At 33.0% G+C, this 26,162-nt stretch overlaps 1 protein-coding gene across 3 annotated transcripts in view; it reads right to left on the bottom strand.

The window, feature by feature from the left end:
- The window catches only part of LOC115879817 (high affinity cAMP-specific and IBMX-insensitive 3',5'-cyclic phosphodiesterase 8), a 511,035-nt gene that overhangs the window by 363,265 nt on the left and 121,608 nt on the right, over window positions 1-26,162 (bottom strand). Inside the window, exon 1 of one of the 3 annotated variants that reach the window (XM_030896823.1) lies at window positions 1,661-2,095. The exons of the other annotated variants lie outside the window; for them this stretch is intronic. The gene's annotated coding sequence lies outside the window, so the exon portion shown is untranslated. Of the gene's footprint in view, window positions 1-1,660; window positions 2,096-26,162 lie in introns of those variants that run through there. 3 annotated transcript variants of the gene reach the window in all.

The following is a 26,162-nucleotide window of genomic DNA, read 5'->3' as shown; positions in this document are numbered from 1 at the left end:
AAAAGTAAAAGTGTTTTGGTGCATTGTGGTGATTTAGTGTTTTGTTTTGCATACTAGAATTGCTAAAGATTTTGTTATGGTAAAACGGCTTCTTTAAATTTAACTTTTCTCAAATTAGATTCCCTGTGAGTGAACAACCCGAGCTTCCGACCACTTTGGTCTGCAATACCTGACTTGTTTCAGGTTTTAAGTTTAAGTCGTACTTGTTTTGTCTTTCCAGTAACCGACATTCCAGTTTCTTGTTTCAATATTTCCGGTTTCGATTTTGTTAACACGCTTTTTAGAATAGTTCCAAATTCGCAGATTTGAAGACAGTTGTAACGTTATCTTCTTCTTCGGGTTCCATCTCCTAATATAGGGTTTGGAAATCATCATGGCAATTCTAACTTTGTTAACGGCTGCTCTGAATAACTGGTTTGAAGTCATTCCAAACCATTCTCTCAAATTCTTGAGCCATGATGTTCTTCTTCTTCCTTGGCTCCTTCTGTCCTTTATCTTTCCTTCTATTATGTTCTGCAGCAGGGCATATTTAGGTCCTCTCATTATTTTTTATTTTATTTTGTAATATTATATTGTTTAGATATTCGCCTGGTCTTTTCTGATGTTCCTCTTACATTATAAGCTAAGAGAGAAAAAACATTTTTCTTAAGCTGGTGTTGAAATACTGTCTCGTATGTGTGAGTTTTCTATGTACTACGACAATACATCCTCCATGCTCCATATCTACTAACAAGAATATCTAGAAAAAGCATTGAGAGTCAAATAAATAAAGACAATAGAAATACAATATTATTAGTGTCAATACTGTAGTATCCCAGATTTTCACTTATTCAAAAGTAATAATTCATTCACATTCACAAAAACATGTTTACATGTATTTATTATTATGTGACAACCAAAATATTCCAAAAATATTTTCCTGTTATATGGGGAAACGGTAGTAATAAAATAATAGAAGCTGGTAGAAGTTAATGGTGAACATTTTGGGTTGCAGTGTTTCAATTACCTATCCGTTTATTTGGAAGTTTATTAGTAGTACCTATTTCTGCATTTTTTTAAGCTTAAGTCCTAATTCGTAACTGTAATTCATATCACATCATCTCACATATTCTTGAAATACAGAGGTAGCTAGCTATATGGTCGCAAAATCAAAAGCCAAAATAAAAACACTAATTCGCCACAATACACCAAAACGCTTTACTTTTGCACTAGACGCGCGTTTCGCTTAATCATCTGCTGATGGTTAGCGAAACGTGCGTCCAGTGCAAAATAAAAGTGTTTTGGTGAATTGGTGTTTTATCCATCCATGTCCATCTATTTGAGAGTGGCAAATGGAAGTGTAATAACAAAAGGTAAATAATAAGTAAGTAAGGACTTTTTGAACGGGAGTTTTTAAAACAAATTTTATTATCGTTTGCATGAAATAAAAATTGTGACAATTAATTTTATTTTTTTTTCAGAAAACAACTGTATTATAATTTCTTAAAGTTACAGTGCCATATATTCTTATTTACTATAGTTCAATAAAAAAATTTAGTTCAAAAATTCAACTTAGGGCAAATTAATGATTAAAATAAATATTTTTTGACGTATAAACGTAGATAAAACAAATCCAACAAGCCAACCTATGTTTTAATTCAAATAACGAAAATATTCTTACCTAAGCTAAGTAAAATATAATCCGTTATGAAAACTTTATTTCACCACAACAACAATACAAATCACTAAAAAAATTCACTTCCACTTAACCAAAATAGTTCGTTCCTTTTAGTTCTTATTTTTTTTCAAAATAATACACTCACTATTAAATACGCGCGCGACCGTATCTAACAAAACCGCTTCCACTAAAGTCAGTACCGTACCACTAAATAAGCCAAAACAAATACTCTCAGAGAGGTATGTAGATTAGATACGAAACAAGCCGTATCAGAAAGCAGCGACAATGACACCGACAGGTCATTTTGGCGGCGTCATTTTTTCCGCACTCGACGTAAGTGATAAAAGTCGTACGTCGTAGTACCGTAGTACGTCAGACGGAGGGTCTGCTGCGATCGGGATCGTGTTCTGCAGAGGTACACGGCCAGACGAGTACTGAGCTGACTGACTTCTCGTTCCGCCGAAAAGCTAAGCGCTACCGGATTTAAATTTAGGAAAAGAGTGGTACGATTACGCGGCTTAAGTACCTTAATGAGTGCGAGACGGTTTGGAGGGATATACAATTTTCTTGATTACAAGCGGTGCGGTATGAAAGGAGCATCTCGTTGGTACAGTGTTGCCGAAGTGGCCCAATTGGGTCACATGTGGCTCTTTTCGGCATAAAAATACTCGGTGGCTCCTCGTTGCAAAATGTGGCTCTTTCCGCTCTTTGCAAATAATAATATTATTATAATAATTCCTTTTTCTTCATAGATCATAAATTTATACATAATATCATCTCATTTTAAATTGTTTAGTCATTAAAATAAACGAATCGTTGTATCGATTATTTTATCCCTCCCTACATTGTAGTATCTGGTTGCTGCGTTCGTGTTGGCGTTTGACGTTTGACGTTTGATACGATTTTGGTGGTTTTGAACATTGTTAGGTTATGTTCAGTGTTCAGTTTAAATTTTTAACCGTTATACCTGTAATCAATAGATATCAATAAATTAATTATTATCAAAAGTCTTTACTATCAATAATTCTATTCCTTACGTATGATCAAAAGTACATAATATACAAAGATGGATAAGTAAGTATCTGGTTTTTAAAAAATACGTCATAATATACCATCATAATATACCGTCATATCCTACTCATTATGCCAACCAGTCATTCACACAGTCACCATATACCCATCTTTGTTTAACTCTCTTATCTCTCAGCATAGGCATGCATGGCCAGCGACAAATATCGATTTTTAAGTTCTAATGCTAACCCATTGTGTATATGATTGTGTTATATTTATTATTTTGTATATTTTTGTTTTATTTATTAAATTTTAGCTTGATTAATAATGTGGCTCACTTGCATGCAAATGTGGCTCGTTTTTTCAATATTGTGTGGCTCGGAAAAAAATTGTCTATCGGCAACACTGCGTTGGTACGATGATTGGCGTGGTGGCGATAGTATACCAAGCATTCACGGCAGATTAATAGACAAAAATCACTATATAAATATATACCGCATGTATGTAATAACTACGGGAGAACGACGGTCAGCTAAATTAGTTAAAATACTTAAGTACGCCGGTAAAACAACTTGGAAATCCTAGCAAATAAAGGGGGAGTTTTCTACGATGTTCTCTATGGGTATCTCGGAAACTACTGGAGATACGTAGTCGGTTAAATGGGGAAAGAATTGCAGTTTTGTGGGGTCATAAATATGCGCCTTTCAGATTTTTCAAAAAGTTCATAGCTGAATGAATGGCACATTTCGAAAAAAAAACAAATATCGGCTATTTTAACTCCCTTCTTATTCTGTTATGATTTATAATTTATCAAAATTTAGAATATTTTATTAAACGGTTCTTTACAATTATTACACAAACTAAAACTTTAAAAAGAACTAAAACTAGAAAATATTCAGCTATTACCTTTTCTCACAGAACGACCGGTCGACTTTATTAAACTTCACCCGTACAGCCTTTTCTTACTTGATAAGTTCTTTTGTAAACCTTGTTGTTAACCATACCGCACAAAAAAATCTAAAATGGATAGGTCAGGTGATCGAGGAGGCCTATGCAATTGGTCCACGCCTTCCTATCCCTGAATTTGGATAATTATGATATAAATAAATTTTAACATTCCTTTTATTATGGAGGGGGGGGATGTCATAATAAAAGTCACTGTATTGATGGGGGAGTCTCTAAATTTAACTTTTCAAACATGTCTTGAAAACTGTTCTCTAAAAAGCGTAAGTAACGTTAACGAAAATTTATTGCCAAGAAAAGTTGAACCAATAATACACGCTTTTCTTCATTTGAAAAATTCATATTTGCAGTTTTTATATATTCAATATCGCTGAAAAGCTTAAAAGACGGCGCTTTTTATGAAGTCGTGTCCAACTATAGTTTCCATTTAAAAAAAGACATATGTTTGTGTCATATTATGTCAAAATGGAGAACACAGTTTCATTAAGAATGTGATTATCTACAACTTTTATCTGAAATTTTTTTGTCTAAAATAGATTATAATGGAATTATGGACAATTTTTAAAATAGCTGAAATTTTGTTTTTTTCGCAATATCTAGTAAGCCATGAACTTTTTCAAAAACCTGATAGACGCATATTTATGACCATACAAAACTTCAATTATTTCCCCACTTAAACGACTCTCATCTCCAGTAGTTTCCGAGATACCCATAGAGAACATCGTAGAAAACTCACTCTGTATATTATACACCAGCTGTCTAATGAGAAAACAGGAGAAATATATACCACAAGAATGGAATAGCGCCAACATAATTCTAATTCATAAGAAAGGCAGAAAAGAAAACATCAGGAACAATAAGCTTACTACCAATAACATACACGATATTTACAAAAATAACAAACAACAGAAACAACCAAAGACGCCAAGACGCTGCACTACAAGCAGGCTTTAGAAGCGGCTTCAGCAGGATCGATCACATACATAAACTGAGAGAAAATATCAGCCGAACAAAAAAATACGTGTGGAAATAGTAGAAAGAAAAGACATTCTAATAAATAACAGAACACTGGAAATAGTATAAGAATATATATATTTGGGACAAATAATATACAGAGCGGGATCTCTACTACCAGAAATCAACAGAAGAATTAAGTTAGCATGGAGTACTTATGGAAGAAACTCAATCATATTCAAATCTAGAATTCCACTATATCTAAAGAAGAAACCATTCGACCAATATGTATTACCCAGGGTATTACCAGTGATGACCTATGCATGCGAAACCTGAACACTTAAAACGGATATCATAAGGAAACTGCAGGTCACACAACGCTCAATCACAGCTTAAGTAAAAACCAGCTCGGACAGTGTAGCGTGCCGCTTTGATCTTTTTACGCTCGGATTTGCGATTCGAAAGAGGGGGAACACTAGAGCGGCGAGCTCTCTCGCCAAAACCAATAGCCGCGTAAGCGCCAGTCAGCCCAGAGATGTATTCAAAAAAATTTTACACGTGACGTAAAAAATTATTCGACTGTGCTAGAACATAATTTAGATACACGTTTTTTAAATTGTTGACTTTAAATAAATATGCATTCTCAAAGAAAAACATTTAAAAAACAAATTAATTAATTTATTTCTAGAAATAACAGCAAAATGAAATAAGTACATTGATTACTTATAGTTATTTACGAATGTTTCTAAATTAGGAGCTTTCGGTTTTTGTTTGCTACATTTAAGTTCTTAGTAATATTCTTTAAGGTATAATAATTTCTAACTTTTGCGTATAAATTTAACAAAAAATACATTATAGGAAAATTTTGATTGATGGTTGAATTTAATTGTCTGAAATAATTTAACGAATTTACATAATATATTTTCATTTAAGAAAAGTTCTTCAAAATTGTTCTGAAAAATTTTATAAAAAAACTTTTTTAAAAACAAGTTTTTATTTAAATACACTAAAAAGAATAAAATAAACTTTTTCTTTAGAACTTTTATTATGAACTTATAACGTCATTACACAATTTTAATATTATATAAAAGCTTGTCGCGAGATTTGAGTGTACATTTGCACTCATAAAAATCTGGTACGACAACTTTATCTTGTAATTCCTGGTCTAGTGGTCTATCATAACAGAAACTTTGAGAATGAGACAGGGTAGACACAGGTTTTAGTTAATTTACTTGTTTATCGATGTAGAGAAATCTCGCGACAAGCTTTTATATATCTAATATTAAAATTGTGTAATGACGTTCTAAGTTTATAATAAAAGTTTTAAAGAAAAAGAGTTTATTTTATTCTTTTTAGTGTATTTAAATAAAAGCTTGTTTTTAAAAAAGGTTTTTTTATAAAATTTATCATCTACTTTTTAGTTATGCTTGTTTCTCAGTGCCACACACTTAAACTCAATTTTTTTTTCTTAAATAACTTTCTATGGGTATCCTAATAATATGTATATCGATTTTCATTAAAAAAGGAGAACTTAAAAAAAACGACAGCTGTCAAATTTGACAGTTCAAATGTGAGACAAATAAAATGAAAACCGACTATGGGGTAGGGGGCATCCAATATATCGATTTTTATCAAAATCGGACAAATTTGAAATTATTTGACAGCTGTCACATTTGACAGCTCAAAATTTTTTTCTTTCATTTTAGCCCACGGCCATCATCGATTTTTATCAAAATCGGACAACTTTGAAATTTTTTTGACAACTGTCAAATTTGACAGCTCAACATTTTTTTTTCATTTTCGCCCATGGCCGTCCTATATATCAATTTTTATCAAAATCGGACAACTTTGAAATTTTTTTGACAGCTGTCAAATTTGACAGCTCAAATTTTTTTTCTTTCATTTTAGCCCATGGCCATCCTATATATCAATTTTTATGAAAATCGGTTGACTTTGAAATTTTGACATGTCATTAAACTGTCATTTTTTCAAGATGGCCGCCCATATATTTTTTTTCATATGTATATACCCACAATATACCTATACAGGTTGTTAAATTGTTCATTACTCGCGGCAAGAGTTTTATGGTTGAAATAACCTCGGCCCGCTCGTCGATAGACGACGCGACGGGACGAGTCGGCAGAAAAATCAATAATGCATACGTTCTCAATAGGCAGTGTTGCCATTCTGTTTCCCTATAAGTAACTGTCGAGTTAACAACCTGTATATATATATATATATATATATATATATATATATATATATATATATATATATATATATATATATATATATATATATATATATATATATATATATATATATATATATATATATATATATATATATATATAATTTCAGCCCGATCCATTCATAAATAGAATTTTAAAAAATCAAAAACCTCAAAAATGCCGCCATTTTGACAGCTGTCAAAAATTCGGGTCATGCCTTGCAAAAAAATGTATTGTCATCGGGATTGAACCTACATGCCAAATGTCAATCTCCTACAATAAAAGGAAGTGGTTTTAATTTAGCTTACAAGATTTGCCCCGAACAAACATACATACATACATAGATAGTTACATACAAAGCAAGTTAAATAAAAGCTTATAAAAATAGCCTCCAATGAGGAAACTAAATAAAAATATGGTCACTTGGCATTAGCAAACCTCCAAATAAGTAGTCTTCATCGTTTTGAAAAGCTCTAAAGTGTGAATATACTTTTGAATTGAACATTAATTTTGAATTGAATTGAAAATTAAACAGACTACATTTTGAATTATTTCCATAATTATTATTTGTGCAACCAGCAGCCGCATATCCCGGAAAACCTTTTCCCATTCCATCAATAAAAATAAAATTGAAATAAAAGCACAAATACCTATGGTTAAATATAAGAAAAAAAATCGAATTAAAATCTTCCGTAATACGGCTCTACGCGCCACCGGTGGAGCCTATGCATGAATGAGGCTGACTGTCGGTCGCTTAAATCAGTTAGCGCATTGTCGGAGTGGGGCGTTTTAAATTCGAGCGTGGGAAAAATTGGCGAGTGTCAAAGCTATGTTATTCTGTAAGCTGTGGCTCAATGAAACGAAATATGCTGAATAACTAAGAGAGACCGTAAAAACATAGAGTCGATACGACAAAAGCCCCAGGTAATAAATGACATCTACAGAGTCAAATCCCTCAAACGACAATGGGCAGGACACCTGGCAAGAAGAACGGACAACAGATGGACCACAGAGATTACAGCACGGCACCCGCGAGGAATTAAGAGACCTATAAGAAGACCGAACCTGAGATCGCCGTCTAAGTCCGTACGTCGCGTACGACGTGTAGTGGCTCTGGTTTTGGCTCCAAGGACCTGACGGCTGCACGCACCGCCCGTCTCCAATTTTCCCTGTTTTCTGTCCTTCGAACGGCTCCCTCCAGGTTGGTATTCATAAGTTTTTCAACCATGTCTACTACCCACCTGGTTGGTGATCTGCCTCGGCGACGGGATCCTGCAGGTCTTCCTTGTACTACCAGTCTCTCCATGTGCACGCTCCTGTTGACATGGCCGAAGAAGGAATGTATACGTTTATAGACACTGCTGGAAAGTCTTTGTGATAATTCGATTTCGTTAAGGACCGACACATTGGTGCGATGTGCTGTTCATGGTATTCGCAACATCTTCCTCCAGCACCACATCTCGAATGCGTCAATGCGTCGTCTGTCGGCTGCTAACAATGTCCATGTCTCCGAAGCATAAAGCATAACCGGAAAGACAAGACTATTTACCAGGTTTATGAAGAATTAAGTTAGAATAGAAGAGAGAACCTGAGATAGAACCATGATATTAGGAAATTAGCAGGGATAACTTGGGTCCGCATAGCCAACAATAAACAATAGTGGACCCAACTACAATTATTAGGGAAGTTACACCATATAATTAGGAAAGTTACACCATAGTTGGAAATGCTTGAATAAACTGAAAATGATGATGATGATGATGATGATGAGAGAGACGATGTAATAACTGGGTGTTTTCAAAGTATGTGGCAAATTCACACATTAAATTAATATAAAATTAATTAATTCCTTTAAGTACTAGAGATGGGTAGATCCGGTATATTAAAAGAGTCGGGTCTGGAGTTATATCAAGCTTCATAGACCTACATCCAGGTTCCAGTTCTGCCGGGTTTATATCATTCTAACCTTTAATTTTAAACTAAATTTTGTTTTATATGAAGCAATCAAAAGCGTTCAAAAGTTATGTAGTTCGATGGGGAAATTTGATGTTTGCGTTTTGCAAAATCCTTATCACCTGATCTTAGCGGTTCTACATACTACGAACTTTACATACTAATAAAAGATTAAGACACATATTGAGGCACAGCCTTCCATCAAAACTGCAGCATAGAGATTGCTTCATGCTAGAAGCAAAATGGTCGCCATTTAACAGATAATATTTTTAAGAAATAAAATCATCTTTTTTAGCATTTCATTTAGCATCTTTTTTTTGCAAAAAAACTAAAACTAAACTTGAACGTAGTTCTTGTCTGCTGATTTCTTTGACAGACCCTGTACAATCTGCCCACGACATGGCAGGTTGTCTGTCTGCAATGCTGTTATGCATTACTGACAGATAACCATAATCATGTAGAATCTACATCCATCAGTACCGACAATGGAGAGAGTAGAGCACGGAATCTACATCCACATAGTACCGGTACCGGACAATCTCTTGTAAATAAAAAAAAACAACGCTTTATTGTACAAAAAGCCAAAACAGCTTCATTGACAAAGCAAAACAAAAAAAGCACAAAAACAAATATACAAATAATAAAAAAAAAGTGTCATACAATACAAATCAATTCAAAAAAAAATTTACGTCATAAAATTACAAATAAAACATATATGGACATTGCAGAACACAGACGTATCTAGAAAATTTTACAAAAGGAAAACTGTAAATGGATAAAATCATGTTATAATAACATAAAATATTTTTAACCAGTGTGTGAGATGATCAAAATATTAAAATTAAAATTCTAAATTGTTCATGATTAAACATCAACAAAAAAGTCGTTTACCGCATATAGGGCTTATATATACGAATATATATTTTGCTTACCTTGGTAGTAGAATATCAACCCATTAATGGATCATTAATTCAAACATTAATTTTTTGATTTTTTTTTGTAAATATAAACTCAGAAAAAAATTTGCGACATCTCTCTTACATCTCTCAACAAGATACACTGCTAATGGCATCTCTCACACACATAATCACAGTCTTCAAAACCAAAATCTCGCTTCTATATGTTGACGATACATTTGTAATCTGGTATTGAACAGATAGTCAATTGGATTTCTTTCTCAACCACCTCAATTATACACAAAATGGCAAAATTCATACAAAATATCTAGTAAATAAATCATAACGATGTGATGACGATTGCCGTTGCCGCAACAAGCATCACGACCAAGCACGAAGCAGGAAAAATTTGATTCAGCTGAATTATTTAGAGGTTATCAATATAGTTAGTAAATATTTTTTCTTCAAATATTAACCTACGACCCACTGTCTAGATCGGAGAGATTTACATTATGATGCAAATATTGTTATCGAGATTGTTTTTAGCAGGAAAACTAAATTTTGATTTTTAATGTGAAAATAGTTTCAATACAAGATATTTTGTGAAAGCGGATAATTTGAGATTTTCATGCTATTATTATTATTTATTTTTAGACATTTTTTAAAATGTTCTGGTTTCTAAGGCATTGTTTATGCATTGTTTAATGACAAAGTTCTGACAGGTTCAAACGTCCCTGTATTTCCTACAAAGTTTCGTGAAAAAATGAGTGATAATGACGAGTCTTTGGATATTCAACAAGCTGCTGAAACTGCGCTATCCACGTTAGTGCCCGAGAAGTCGAAAAACTTATACGAGACCACCTACAACAACTTTGAAACCTGGATCAAAGAAAAACATGTTAAGAATTTCACAGAAAAGGTATTGCTAGCCTATTTCCTGAAGTTATTCACTACCTTAAAGCCGCCAACTCTGTGTAAATATTCGATGCTGCGCACCATAATTTACCTGAACAGAAACGTAGATATTAGCATATTCACAAACCTTATTGCATTTTTAAAAAGAAAAACTTCCAGATATCAGACAAAGAAATCAAAAGTATTTACAAAACTAGTATATTACAATATTTTTATTGTTTCTAACGTTTCATTTTTTAGTTTTAGGCACTAGTGCCTAAACAAGTGTCACTTTTAGATACTAGTGCCTCAAAGAATGTCATTTCGAATTTCAAATAAATATCAAAAACTATCAATTTCGAAACGCTTTCACAAAAAATAATTTAGCTACACATTGCTTAAAAAATCATCAAAATTGGCCTACTAGAACCAAATTATATTAAACTTTAACATTTTAAGGTGTCTTTTTCACGCCAGTGAGTGTAGATACTGGCCCTAAAAAATCATAGATAAATTACTAGGTTATAGAAAAATACAAAGTACAGTTTTTAGATCTCAGTTTCGCGTGATGTTTGATTGAGTTTTAACATGATATCTGTAAATTTATTTCATCTGTAAATTTATTTACAGATATCATGTTCTATAATAATATTTTATACAATAAAATATGCTTTTGAAATAATAAAATATTCTTTTAGTTTTTAATATTTCATATTTTATTCTGTACTTTGTTATTATGTGTCTACTATAATACAGGGTGTCCCAGAAATAAGTGCAAGTATTTTAACTGGTAGTATAGTTCAACCCCCGAAACACGCCTATGAGGTTTTTTCGCAAAACAAAAATTTGAAAATTCGAAATTTTTTGAAAAATTGTTTGAAATTTTTTTTTAGTTTTTAGTTAAAAAACAGAATTTCTGATAATATGGTAACATAGGTATTAGATTAAATTTACAAGAAAAAACATCCAGAAATGATCCAGTGGGTCTCAAAATTTTAGCAAAAAAACATTTTTTTGGATATTTTAATTTTTGGTAAAATAACTCCGTTATTTTGAACTTATTTGAAAAACGATAAAGAGAAAATATGTTTTTTTATCGAGATCTATCACCCCTTAAAATACTTCCACTTATTTCTGGGCACCCTGTATAAATCATCCATTTCAACTATTTTTTGTTTTACAAATAAAGCAATAAAATAGAGAACATTAAAAAACAATCCTAATTATTGTTATTCTACTAGGAATATAGTAGTTTTAATCCATTTTCTGATTGAAGAGTTTTTGGTGCACTAACCAAAATTAAATCAGAAAAAATAACCTGTTGACCATACATTCGAATTCGCATTAAATACAAAAATCGTAAACAAATATAATTACATACAAATATATTATTTCCTCCAGCTTACGGGCTAATTAGAGTTTTGGAAATAATCTGCGGCCAAATCCTGTTTTGTGCGTTACATACGCGTAGGAATATGTAATGGAACAACCAAATTTACATTTAAGCCGTCAAGCAAGGATTGTTTGCTTTCCGCACAATTTATTTAATTTCCTGTACCAAGTCTCTACATAACACAAGATATTGTAGTGAGGTAGATAGATCAGAAAATTTGTAACAAATTCTTAAACGCTAGGCAAGATAAATAAACTGTTGTTTGTTGAAAAGAATTCTAGAATTTTCCTATTGGAAGAGAATACAACTATTCAAGAACATTTTAGTTTTTAGCAGATACATCTTTTGCATTCCAAAACGTGTAAGAACTTTTTGGGTTACCACAAAAGTTGTAACATGTCTCTTAAAGTGCATTTCCTTCACCTGGACTTCTTTCCTGAACATTTAGGAGTAGTCTCGGATAAACATGAGGAACGGTTCCATCAAGACAACGCTTAGCTGGAAAGGCGATTTTCAGGAAAGTATAATACAAGCATGCTGGAGGAGTACTGCTGGATTTTGAGACGAGGAAGTTATACTTTAAGGTATAAATGACAAGCATGCGTCAAATAAAAGTAGAGCTCTTTTTATTTATTATTTTTTACACCTAAAAACTCGTTTTACCTCTCAAATTCATGTCCATAAAATCATTATTATTATCGAAAAGTGATGAAAATACAGAGGGGTGGCTCAAGCCGCTCTGGGGGGCAATTACCCCATCTACCCCCCCCCCCCATATCTACGCCCTTGGCTTCGATATAAAGATAAAAACCCTAATATTTATCTCATTCTTACAAATAGATACCCATAACTTTATATCGTTGGAAAGGGTTAAACGCCAGCATTTTTTTAAGATCATAGCCAACTACGATTTCCATTTAAAAAATTATATTTTTTATTATTTCTGACAAAAAGAGCAAGCATAGAAAAAAACTGACTACGTCACCGGATTGTGCTTAAAAAAGTGCCTTAAGAACGTTTTTACAGAATTTTATTATTCCGCGAAATAAAAAAGTTATGGCCAATTTTTAAATTGGTAAAAAAATCCAAGACCCCGTATCTCTGTTGGCAGTGAAAATATCAACAAGCGGTTTACGCCATTAAACGTGTCTCAGAAATCGATCCCATGGCATCTATGTCGGTTTTGCTCTATCTAGTCAGGAAATAGGTTTTCTCTGTTAAAACAGACTAATTTCGACCACCCTGTACATACCTATACAACATATTTTAGTATTTTTCTCCTCTTATTTATTTTTCCCGGTACAATTTTCCGTGTTACGTCCGAATCAGGATTCCACGACGTAAAATGGATTATATTGTATACAAGCGCAGCATTACGCTTCGCAAATGCTTCCTGCCAGACGTAATGAAACCCTTCGGAACGTAAACATTGTACAATCATCTTTTTATTGTGACTATCTCTCGTTGTTTGTCGTGTTGTAAGTCATAACCCGCCGGCGTAGCGTCTTTATTGTTAAGGTATTTCTGTCCCAGAACGAAAAAGAAAAACAAAGATAATTGAGCCTTTATTATTATAAGAAATGCTGCAAGAATGTGCTGAAGGTATCGGAAGAGAAGTTCCATTTAATTATTATCAGTAATGGGGATAAATAAATAAATGCCTTTATTGTCAAAAAAAATTACAATTTGTAGACAAAGGTAAACTAAACAAACAAAGTAAACAAAAAACTTGTGAGGGTGGATACCACGTTGTCTTCTAGCAAGCCAATAGAATGTGGAGTACCACAAGGCTCAGTACTAGGCCCTATTTTGTTTCTTCTTTTTATTAATGACATTGCTAACATAAACATCAGTGGCAAAATATGTCTTTTTGCGGACGACACTAGCTTCACTTGGAGCAACAATGACGTCAGGGCACTTCATAGGATTGTATCAAATGACTTAATCACCATTAAATCCTGGTGCGATTCGAACCTTCTGAGTCTCAACATTTCTAAAACTAAAGCTTTGTCGTATAAAAACTCGCTGCAGCCTTTTGGACTTAACAACACCACCATTGACGTCGTAAAATCTGTAAAATTCTTAGGGCTTGTTATAGACAATTCTCTGAAATGGGACACGCATATCGATCGAAAAAATTAAGCTCTGCCTGTTTTGCATTAAGATCTGTTTCTAAGGAGCTTAACTTGTCAGTGGCTAGAACTGTTTATTATGCACTTTTTGAGTCGTACCTCAGGTATGCCCTTCCATTCTGGGGTACGTGTTGTGCGACTCAATTTGACCGCAATTTCAAGCTCCAGAAGAGAGCTGTTCGATATTCACTGGGAGTAAACTGCAGAACTCATTGCCAGGACTTTTTTAAAAAATTAAAAATATTGACTTATTTATATTTGAATCCGTTTGCCTAATACGTAAGCATGTATCAGCTTCTCAAGAAAGGCCATCTCACACTTATCCACTCAGGAACGCGGAGCAAGATCTTTATCTACCCAGCCCACGCTCAGAGTTAGTTAAAAGTTCAATATTATACAACTCGAAAAAAATGCACAAGCACCTGCCATTTGAAATCAAATCCATAACATCATTTCCTCATCTCGCAAAGCATTGAACTCTTATTTACTAGACAAGGCTTTCTACGCCGTAAATGAATTATATTTTGAAAATCGAATTTGATCTTGTAAACACTGGTCTAATGTTTACTATTGCTATATTTACTAATGACATCGAAACAAATTTATTTAGAGGTCATTGATATTTACTATTAACTAGCTACTATTGTAAACATTTATAAATGTTTATTTTATACAATAAGACTGACAATATTATTTCTATAATGTTTTGTATTATCTTTTGTTTGTTTCTTTGTGTACCTTGTTTGTTTACTTTGTTTGTTTTGTTTACCTTTGTCTACAAATTGAATTTTTTTTTACAATAAAGGCATTTATTTATTTATTTATTTAAATCTATATCAAATAAGCATATCTACTTTCAATTTGGTCAGGTTTTCTTTTAAATCTGGAACTTTACTTTCTAAACACTCTAAACCTCATTCAAAAAGTGAGTAAAATCTTGTTAAACGTGCACTTTGTCTATGCTGGTTTTTACAAATGAAAGAGGCAGAGACCAAGAAAGCGATAAGTCATAAATCCGAGTTTAGGGAAAAATAGGTTTTAAGGTTTTAAGAACTTAGAAAACTAGTTTATGAAAGTAAAATAGGTTATATTCTTTAAATATTATAGTTGTTAGGACATTTTGCTAGGAATAAAAGTCATAGTTAGCGATGGTAACTATCAAATGAATTAGACTATCGAATGGTTAATGAATGAATGATTTCAACTATCGAATGGTTTTATTCGAATAAAATCATTCATTCATTTGTATACTAAAGCATATGTGACAACCTCGCTGTGCGACTAAATGGTTATCGTTGAGCCACGACTATCGAATGCTTTTGACAAATGAAATTTAGTATTCGTTTGATTTTTGTATGCGTCAGTGCATTATTAGTTCTTCCAAATTTTTATAACTTCGCCGTATAAATACTGTGCTATTTTTGCGTTTATTAAAATAGTATTTATTTTTAATTTTATTTATTGACGATTGTGTGCATGTGCAGGTGGTCAAAATTTTTCCGAAAATTTGTGTGGTTTTCCGTAGTCCGATCTTTCAATTTTTTAATTTTATATGGTATATGGTCTATTTTTTAATGGGAAATTTTGAGAAGTAGCAATTTTTAAGACAGATGAGATGAACTTACAATTAATTTTAAAAATACATATTTGTATTTTAGATGTTTTAATAATATGAATTAGTTGAACTTAATAATCATATTTAAGTAATGTGGTTAAGTAAATGGTTATCGAACTCAAACTATGGGGTGAGAAAATTAAAATGATGTTTTACACGTGCCAATTAAAAAAAAAGTTAACGATGTTTTTATTTTGTTTATGCTAATTCTCTTACATGTAGTTTTTGCGAAGAAATATATTTATTTATTTTTAAAGTAAATGCCAGTAAAAGTAAATATAATTTTAAATAGTAATATAAAGCACCTAATATAAATAATTTTGATTTCTAATTTTTATTTATATTTTTCTTCCATTACACTGCATGCTTAGAAAATTAATAAATGTTTATATTTCATGATTTTAAAATTTGTTGTTAATATAACAAATTAGTTCTGTAATTATTATTATTTAATAAAGCAACGTTGCTACACACAAAAAATTTAGAGACTAAAAAAAAATATTTATATTAAATGATTTTAAATTTTATTGTTAATAGTTATTATTACTGTTATTATTATTTATTAAACCAGTCTTTGCTTAAAAACATTAAAACTTATTTTCCTACATCCAAAATAACAAGTATTATTGCAGTGTAACAATAGAATATTAATAAAAAAAAATGCAGAATATATAGACATACTATCCCTAACTAACTAAAGCCAAACAATAATATTCTTTGCTAATATCAACTAATACCAATATGGCAACAGCGCCCTTCATAATGTATTTTTTTGTGTAAATACTAGCACCTCAATAAAAAAATAATGTGTCCTTATCTATATCTGACTCCGCAAAAAATCAAAGATGCCGGCTTCTTTCATAGCATTGCCACCGACCGCTGTCGGGTTTCTCGGAAAGAAACCTACGTCGCCGGGCGACAACTAAAATTCAGTTAATATTTTATTATAATCGATCCTGACGAATAAATGAATTTCATAAATGAATGAATTTTATAAATGAATGGTTTTTGCTGCCGAATTACTAGAATACAATATTTCAAGGCAGATGACGGATCCATTCGATATTTTTTATTCGAATAGTTTTCAACGAATGTTTTCTTACTAACTATCGAATTATTCGAATGAATTGCAACTATCGAATGTTTCGATAGTATTCATTCGATAGGTCCCACTACTAGTCGTAGTTACTTTTTAACGTACTGGGTGATTAAAAAAACTATAGTATAATTTAAAAATGTAACCTATATGTGCAATTAAGGTCAAATTGTAGCATAGCCCAAAAGCATTTAAATAATTTAATCTAAGTGTATTACTTTGAGGTTTTTGGGATCTGACCGTGGGTGGTATTATGTATGCTTCATCCTATGAAGATAAGACCGTGTTATCCCCTTTTTTTGACCTGTCCGAAGAGCCCTTAGATTTTACTAATTTATATAGATTATACATTTTGGATTCAAAAAGGAAAACGCCAAGGAAAGTAGGTATATCCTCCAGTTTATTGATATGATGCATATTAATGAAGAAATTCAGAAAGCCATATGACAAATTATGAAAATAATTTGTACTGAAACTAGGAAACGTTTTATGGTTGTAGTTATTCAAAAACAATGTTGTTTAGCACAAAATTATTGGATATTTATATGGGTATCTCGGAAAGTACTGGAGATAGAGAGTCGGTTAAATGGGGAAAGAATTGCAGTTTTGTGGGATCATAAATATGCGCCTTTCAGATTTTTGAAAAAGTTCATGGCTTACTAGATATTTCGAAATAAAAAACAAATTTTGGCTATTTTAAAAATTGTCCCTAATTCCATTATAATCTATTTTATACAAAAAGTTTTCAGATAAAAGTTGTAGATAATCACATCCTAAGGAGTTTGTGTTCTCTGATTTTTTCTAAAGCCTGTCAGTTTTGACATATGACACAAACATATGTTTCTTTTTAAATGGAAACCATATTTAAAAAAAAAACATAATAATCAGGATTTGGAAGTGTATAGTATTTTCAATGATTTTTAACAATGTTTCATACCAATTCTTATCTAATTTTCATCATCTCATACTAAATATAATTAAACTTTGATGTAAATTGACGATAGTGATCTACCTTTTACAGTATTCAAGTTGGTCTATTCGAGGTTTAACTAGTAAAATTCTCAAATCCACTTAAATAATTTAATTTATCTCTATCACTTTGAGGCTTTTGGGATCTGGCCGCATGTTATATTATGTATATAGTTCGCTAACCCTAACACATATTATTCCCTTTTTAACCATCCCGAGAACCTGAGAATTTTACTAAAATATAGTAAATTTTAAAAATTTAATACAAACCATCGACGTAGCTAGGTTTGGGATAGAGGTCAAAAATATGTCAGAAGTTGAAATTACTCAACAAAACAGTAACTTCATTTTAAAATTAATCTGCGAGAGCTCTGGCTAAGTCTTGGCAAAATTTCGACTTGAAATTCATTTTTCGCTGCTTGAACCAATCTGCTTCAGCGTTGGGCATTTAACGTTTTATGTAGAACTGGCTAGGTATTTTTACACAAATGAAGATGGAAATTAAAGATAAAAGATTATTCTATATCCGTATTGTAGCACACTTCTTTATTTTTCAGATTTTGATGGTCAAACATCAGCAAAATATTGCTTATGTTTGGACTAAAATTTCTCGAAATTAAAGATATAATTTAAAATTCCGTTCTTCTTCTTCTTCCTGTGCCTTGTGCTCAGCCGCACGTTGGCGATTGTCTGATGTGGGAAGTTTCTTGAAGCTTGAAAGTAAGAAATAATTCCTTTTTATATTTTTTTTTGGTATGTCGTGTTTTGTTCCTGTTTGTTTTGTATTAAGACATACCGTATTTTTTTAAATAAAATAACTGGATTACATTTTTTCAGTCTTATACAGTTTTTTTTCACAATATTTTGAAGTAATCACTTATCAGTCAAATTTCAAATAAATTAATTTCCTACTATGCGTTCCAGTTGTACCAACTTATTTCTTTGTAAAATAAAATAAACTACTTTGAAATTAAAATGACAAACACATCTATCACTGTCAAGGATCTTGTCGTTGGACAGACTATAACTGTTAACATAAATAGCTCAAGTTAGAAAGCACCCTGTATGTGCACCTTGTAAACCGTAAGCCGCAAACCAAATTCAGACCGGCATAGACTGATTGGCATTTAATATCCGTGCCCGTTTAATATCTTGCTCATAATATTAAAGGAAGGTATTTGATTTAACCCTGTGCGACGGTGAAACAAGAGGCTCCCTTTAATCTAATCAAGACGGCGGAATTCTATTTGCCTTAATTATTATTTTCTAGCCCGGTAGCTTGGCAACTGCTTAAGATAAGGTTTGTTTTGATTAGTTTCCTAGGAAAACCGCATATAGATAAAACAATATTTCATCAGCAACTATACAGTGACGTACGAAGTACGCATCGAATGGAATATTTTGTTGTTTTACTTTATCTGTGTTTCGAAAAGTAACACAAAATGGTGTCACAGACGGATGGAGAATGACAATCAATGATCATTTTGGCGCGGTCGAGCCCAATATCGACTCTGAAATTCAGCACAGGATTGGCAGCGCCTCAAGGGAATTCTGGAAATTAAAAGACAGGGTTTTCTACAATCATGACTTGAGTACAAAAACGAAACTTACAGTATACCGAGCAATTATAATCCCCATCATGTTATATGGGAGAGAAACCTGGGTGCCGTACAGCCGACACATGAACGCATTAAACAATTTGCAACAGAGACACCTTAGACAACTCTAAAAAAATCCGGTATCAATCATGTCTCAAACGTATCGGTCCTTGAAAAAGCTAACTGCGAGAGTATTGATGTCATGGTTACAAAATACCGCTTAAGATGGTGTAGTCACGTATGCAGAATGTAAGAAAACCGCATACCAACCGCATGAGCTTGTAAACGGTAAGTATTAAAGTATTAAAGTTTTCTCCGTCGTAAGTCTGAGAAATTTCGTCAAATGTCTTAGACCGTTAGAGGATTCTCATTCCAGGTTACGGAAGGAGTCTTCCAGTTTCTTGATCCGCTTTAAATTGGTTTTCCCTTGGGAAGCAGAATGGTTCTGGTCCAGTTAGTGGAGTGTTCGCTCCTTTTCTAGCTAAATTGTTTGCTTTTTCATTACCTTCTATCCTTTGATTTCCAAAGTATGTCTTTCTTCTTATTATTATTTCTCAGCCTGGTTTCATCCAGTGGTGGATATAGGCCTCTTCTTGGTTATTCCATGCTTCGCGATCTCTAGTCAACCTTATCCATTGTTTTCCTGCCACAACAACATCTATTAGTTTTGTCTTTGACGTATGTGGGTGTTCCGTATTTTTCCCTAATTGTGACTCCCAACATGATTCTTTCCATGACTCTTTGTGCTATTTGTAGTTGTTCTGCTGTTTTTCGGGTTATTGCCATAGTCTCTAAGCCATACGTAAGCACAGGTAGAATGCAGCTGTCGTAAGCCTTTTTCTTTAGGTTGATGGGCACCTTATTATCCTTGAAAATATCGCTCATACTTCCAACTGCTACCCATGCCAAATGGATCCAGCGTTTGATCTCCGTATTTTGGTTCTCTTTACCCAGCTTGATTTTAGGACCTAAATATATATAGTGGTCTACGTTATCAATAACAACGTTGGCTACGGCAATGTTATGGATATTGTTGCCTCATTATCTTGGTCTTCTTCAAGTTCATTTTAAGGCCAATTTTCTGGGATTGGTCATTTAGCTCCTTTAGCATGGTGTTCAGTTCTTGAATGTCGGTGCTCAGCAAGACAATATCGTTTGCGAACCGAAGATGGCTAAGGTGTACGCCATCGAGCGATGTTTAGACCTCTATTTTCCCATTTTAATTTCTTGAAGAAATTTTCCAGTGCTAGTGTAAATAACTTGGGAGAGATGGTATCTCCTTGTCTCACGCCCTTGCCGAGTGGTATTTTTTTTGTTTTGAGGTCATCATCTAATTTAACTTGGAAGGTTGCACTATCATAGATATTTTTAATAATGGAATAATATCTGGAATCGATTCTCGCGTCCTCCATTGCAGCTAGAAATGACCAGGTTTTGATGCTGTCAAAGGCTTTTTGGTAGTCTACAAAGGTCAATTGTAGCGGTATATTGTATTCAGTTGTTCTTTCAATTATTGTTTTAATTGTTTGTAGATGATGCATGGTACTAAAACATTTTCGAAAGCCTGCCTGTTCTATTGGCTGATAGGAATCTAGTTTCGTAGTCAGTCGGTTGTTGATAATCCTAGTGAAGAGCTTGTATAGGTGCGAGAGAAGGCTCATTGGCCAAAGTATGTATGAGGACTTTATTTTCTTTGCCTAATTTGCTAAGCTTTTCGAGGCAGTCAACTTGATGGTTACTTAGTTATAGAAGGGTTTACACTTTGAAGAAATCTGTGCAAACACAATTTGTATAAAATTTGTGCAGATCTATAAATTAATGTGTATTAATTTAGACTCTGAATTAGTGAGTAAATGCACTAAATATAATTATATTTAGTAATATTCTCTAACGATTTTTCTTTTATAGAATGTTATTTTTAACCAACACAATCAGCTGTTCTTGTTTGTGTGTCCACGCCAATAGCTCTTCTTCTTGCCGGAAAGCGCGGGCGGTGCGACAACACAGGAAAAATTAATATTATAATGCGAATTCTCCACGTGTGTATATTTACTCAAATGATAATCGATACGCAATACCGTGCAGATAGAGTGGTAAATATCGAACGTGGGCGGCATCTCGTACGAGAGTCGTTTGACACATGACAGAAAAGAATCGTTATCTTGACGACAGACGCATTTGCCTAAATTCTCTAAACACGCCCGATTACAGGGTGGAAAACTTTATATTTAGTCTGAAAGTTCTCGAAAGTATAGTCGAATAACGAATAACTTTGAATTTGACAGTTCCCGCGGGCTTTTCTAGTGTTAATTTTATTAGGTTAGCAACTTGCGACCATGCTGACGCAATGCCGTCTCTAATAGAACAGCCTCGAAGCGAGATTTATGACGTCACGCTAGTTAAATACTACGGATTAATAAATATGTTGTAGAATACATGGAACACATAATAATTCCTCGTTTTTTTTTCCTCAAAATATACATAATATACAGTTAATAAATACAATATATATATACCCATTTATAGTAATAAATAACTTTCGCAAATAAACCAAATAAACTATGAACCATACAAATGCAGCAAATGTTTTACAATATACAAATAATGAATAGGTACATAAGATAATGGGTAAAATGTAAAATATATTTTAAATTTTGGGGTTTGAAAATCGATCTAATTTAACAAACAACATTCAATATCTACTACTTACTATGGCTGAAATCGTATTCCATAGTCAATGTAGATAGTTTTAGTGTTAAGAATAATCATTTAAAAAAATACGTGGTCATCTTTTGACAACTTTATATTAGTTTATTAATTGCAGTAAACATTATGTGGTGTGAATATTTTATATGTAATTTTTTGGATTATATTCGACACTATTTTTTTCATATGACACAACGCTAATGAAGGCTATGATGTTAGCTCGAAACGTTTTAACCAAAAAATAATGAACAAATGAAAACTTAATCAACGTTTTTCTGTGATTTTTTCTAAGGCGTTCGACTGTGTAAATCAAAAAATTTAGAATAATTTTACATATAAAATGACAGCGATCTTTATTTCATAGCCATCGCTGCAGCTTTTTTTCTATGATATTGTATTATTTGGAAATATAATTTTTCGAACATTGATACTTGCAAAATATACATATACATTTTGTGAATGCAAATAATAATACATCACTATTAGTAGAAATTGAATGTTTTTTGTTAAATTAGATCGATTTTCAAACCCCAAAATTTAAAATATATTTTACATTTTACCCATTATCTTATGTACCTATTCATTATTTGTATATTGTAAAACATTTGCTGCATTTGTATGGTTTATAATTTATTTTCCAAAGTTATTTATTACTATAAATAGGTATATATATTGTATTGATTAACTGTATATTATGTATATTTCATGTAAACTATATGCCCTTCCATTCTGAAAGTGCGTGTTGTGCGACTCATTTTGACCGCATTTTCAAGCTCAAAGAGCTGTTCGATATTCACTGGGACTAAAAGCAGAACTCATTGTCAGGACTTTTTAAAAAATTAAAAATATTAACTCTTCCTTCCCTTATTTATATTCGAATCCGTTTGGCTAATACGTGTCTCGCTCCGAGGCTGTTCTATTAGAGACGGCATTGAAATCTGATATTTAGAAATGTCAAAGCTGATGACATTTTACTTTTGACAATTGTGTTGATTTTTTGTAAGAAGAGGAAGAACTGTCACTTGTTTTATTATTTTCCTTTTCTATTTCACGAAAGTAAAAAGAGTTACCTATCTGATTCGTTCAGGCACTCAATTTAAAGAATATCAGTAACTTTTTTGACAGAGGAATTTTATATTTACCATGTTGGTAAAAAATAACGGTCAAAATTCAAAGTTATTCATTTTATAGACCATAGTAAACAAAATCCATGATTTCACAGGATTTTCTTTATTTTATACTTACTTACTACCGTTACTTGCTGACGAGTATTTGACACACATCAGAAGATGCATGGTTACAGAAGAAGTTTTCTTTCATGAGCTTTTCTGTGACTGAAAAGCCCGATACGTGATGTTATCTCTCTTCCGCACTCCGGACATTCAGAAATCTCATTACTTTGTTGCCTCTTTAATTTTGGTTGTCGTTGTCAACTGAGTTTATAATTACTCTCCACTACGTTCTCTGCATGCTTATCCCCTTTAAGTTTTCATGGAAAATGTCCATCCAGTTTCGCATTTCTTGTTCCTAATTGCAGTAACATTTTTGCAACTAGAGCGCAGTCATCAGCGTATTGAAGTTCTATGGTTAATTTCATACGTGTTTTTGCCTTGAGTCTTTCTTTGTTGAACACATAGTATATTAAATGAAAATTAGATCTAACAATATTCCCAAGAATGGAGAGTGGCTCATATAGTGTCTATCTTTAAAAAGGGAAATCGCAACGACCCCGGTTGTTATAGAGGCCTGAGCATTAACAGTTCAGAGAGCAGGCTTTTTGGAAAAGTTCTGCGGGGTAAGCTCAGGGATAATATTGGTGATAAAATCTCGGAAGATCAAAACGGATTCACACCGGGGAAATCTTGCACAGATAACCTCTTTGTCCTACAGCAGGTGATGGAAAAAAAGATAGCAGTAGATCAAGAAGTCCATCTAGCGTTTATTGATTTGGAGAAAGCGTACGACTCTATTCCTCGCAACAAGATATGGAAAGCCTTGAATATTTTAGAAGTAGATAGACCCCTACTTAAGATAATAAAACAGCTCTATAAAGAAAATAAAGCATACGTTAAGATAGGACACAGGCTATCCAATCCAATAAATACCACAAAAGGGTTGCGACAAGGACGCAGCGGATCACCTCTAATCTTCAATGCTTACGTTGAATTAGCCCTTAGGGAATGGAAGAGGAGATGCCAAGGCATGGGAATACCCATTGGGGAAGATACATTGTTTACTCTGAGCTTTGCAGACGATCAGGTCGTGATTGCGCAGGACTCTTTCGATCTGGAGTTCATGACTAAGAGGCTTTACCAAGAATATAACAAATGGGGACTTCAGGTTAGTCTAAGAAAGACAGAATACTTAGCTGTCAATTCCAACGCTTGTTTTGAAGTCTTCATAGATGATAACGTCCAGATTCAACAAGTAGACAAATTTAAATACCTGGATGCTACTATCAACAACAAGGGTTTGGGCAAAGAAGAAATACAAACCCGAATTCAGAAGAGCAAACAAGTTATTGGTTGCTTAATAGCCTCTGGTGGGACCGAAACTTGTCTGCAACAACTAAAAAGAGACTTGGACGAACATTGGTGGAGTCAGTTCTTTGCTATGGTTCAGAGCTATGGTCTTTGAGTGCAGATACGAAGCGCAAAATCCAAGTTGTTGAAATGGACTATCTTAGAAGGAGCGCTAGGATGGAAAAAAAGACAAACATCGAGGTCAGGCGTATCATGAATGCATCGGAGGAGACAGTGCTAGATCGAATTGCAAAATCCAGCTTAAAGTGGTTTGGACATATTCTATGTATCTTCTCCGATTTTTATAGCCTTGTTATGATTACGGTTAGGAAGCAATGGAAGCTCGTAACCTAGAACCTGATGACGCACTATATATATATATATATATATATATATATATGAAAAATTATTATTAATCACTGGCTTAGATGAAAGTTTATAACAAATATATTGCTTTAAATCAGTACAACACGTAACCTATTTATATTTAATTTATTACTTCTCCCACTGGTATATTGATACGCTTTTAGAAAAACACCAGAAAACACTCAAACATAATAAAATATTTATGGCCTCCTCAACATCATCTCTCAAATGCGATTCTCCCTCTAAGAATGTCATCATTCCGAAAAATTGATAATTGCTTTGGAGTGGCTAAATGGGAAATTCCGTCTTTATTAAAACTTTTCTAATTACCATGACAATTCCAGCTCCGAGCACTGACATTAAGAGATTATGATCGTTAATAAATCGATAAATATTAATGAATTAAGATAATTTGAAGACATAATAATGTTTTTAAATATGGAATTGAATATATAATCATCAAAAATGGCAGAAGGTTTTTTGAAAAGCTTTTGACTATTTAACATTACATTTTAATTGAAGTAAAAAATAAATAGGAATAAGCAAAACCAATATTACGATTTTTTTTATTTTTAAAGGCCTTATTTTATTGGATATACAATAGCCAAATATACTGTATCTACGTCAGTGAGTTAAGAAGCTATTAACTCACGCATCTGACGGATCTTCATTATGCTGATGATATCTGTCTCACAACGCAATCCTTCAAAGACATGGAAATGATGCTCAGACGTCTAAAAACAGAAGCAGACAAAGTAGGATTAAGCATAAACATCGACAAAACAAAGTCAATGCGCATTAATACAAACAACAACACTCCATTCAATGTAGGAATCAAACATGTCGAGAATGTAACAGAGTTTACTTACCTGGGAAATATTGTAAAAAATCAGTTTGGACACTCCCGTCAACTCTCCGCTACAAACAAAATTAAGAATATTCAATTCCAACGTCATACCAGTTTTATTATATGGCTGCGAGACATGGAGAGTGACAAAAATATCCATCAACCGTCCACAGGTGTTTATCAATCGCTGCTTGCGGAAAATACTTAAAATCTTTTGGCCAGCCACTATACGTAACACCGACCTGCTTCATCTTACAAACCAACAACAAGTAGGCATTGAAATCCGCAAAAGAAAATGGGGTTGGATAGGTCACACTTTGGGAAACCTGAGAGTAATATAGCGAGATCAGCGTTGGAGT

This window comes from Sitophilus oryzae, unplaced genomic scaffold (assembly GCF_002938485.1).
Source record: "Sitophilus oryzae breed Bouriz unplaced genomic scaffold, Soryzae_2.0 scaffold_1588_pilon_pilon, whole genome shotgun sequence".
Taxonomy (NCBI): Eukaryota; Metazoa; Arthropoda; class Insecta; order Coleoptera; family Curculionidae; genus Sitophilus; species Sitophilus oryzae.
Note: the sequence above shows the minus strand (reverse complement) of the source record. Positions and strands in the feature narration are given on the sequence as shown.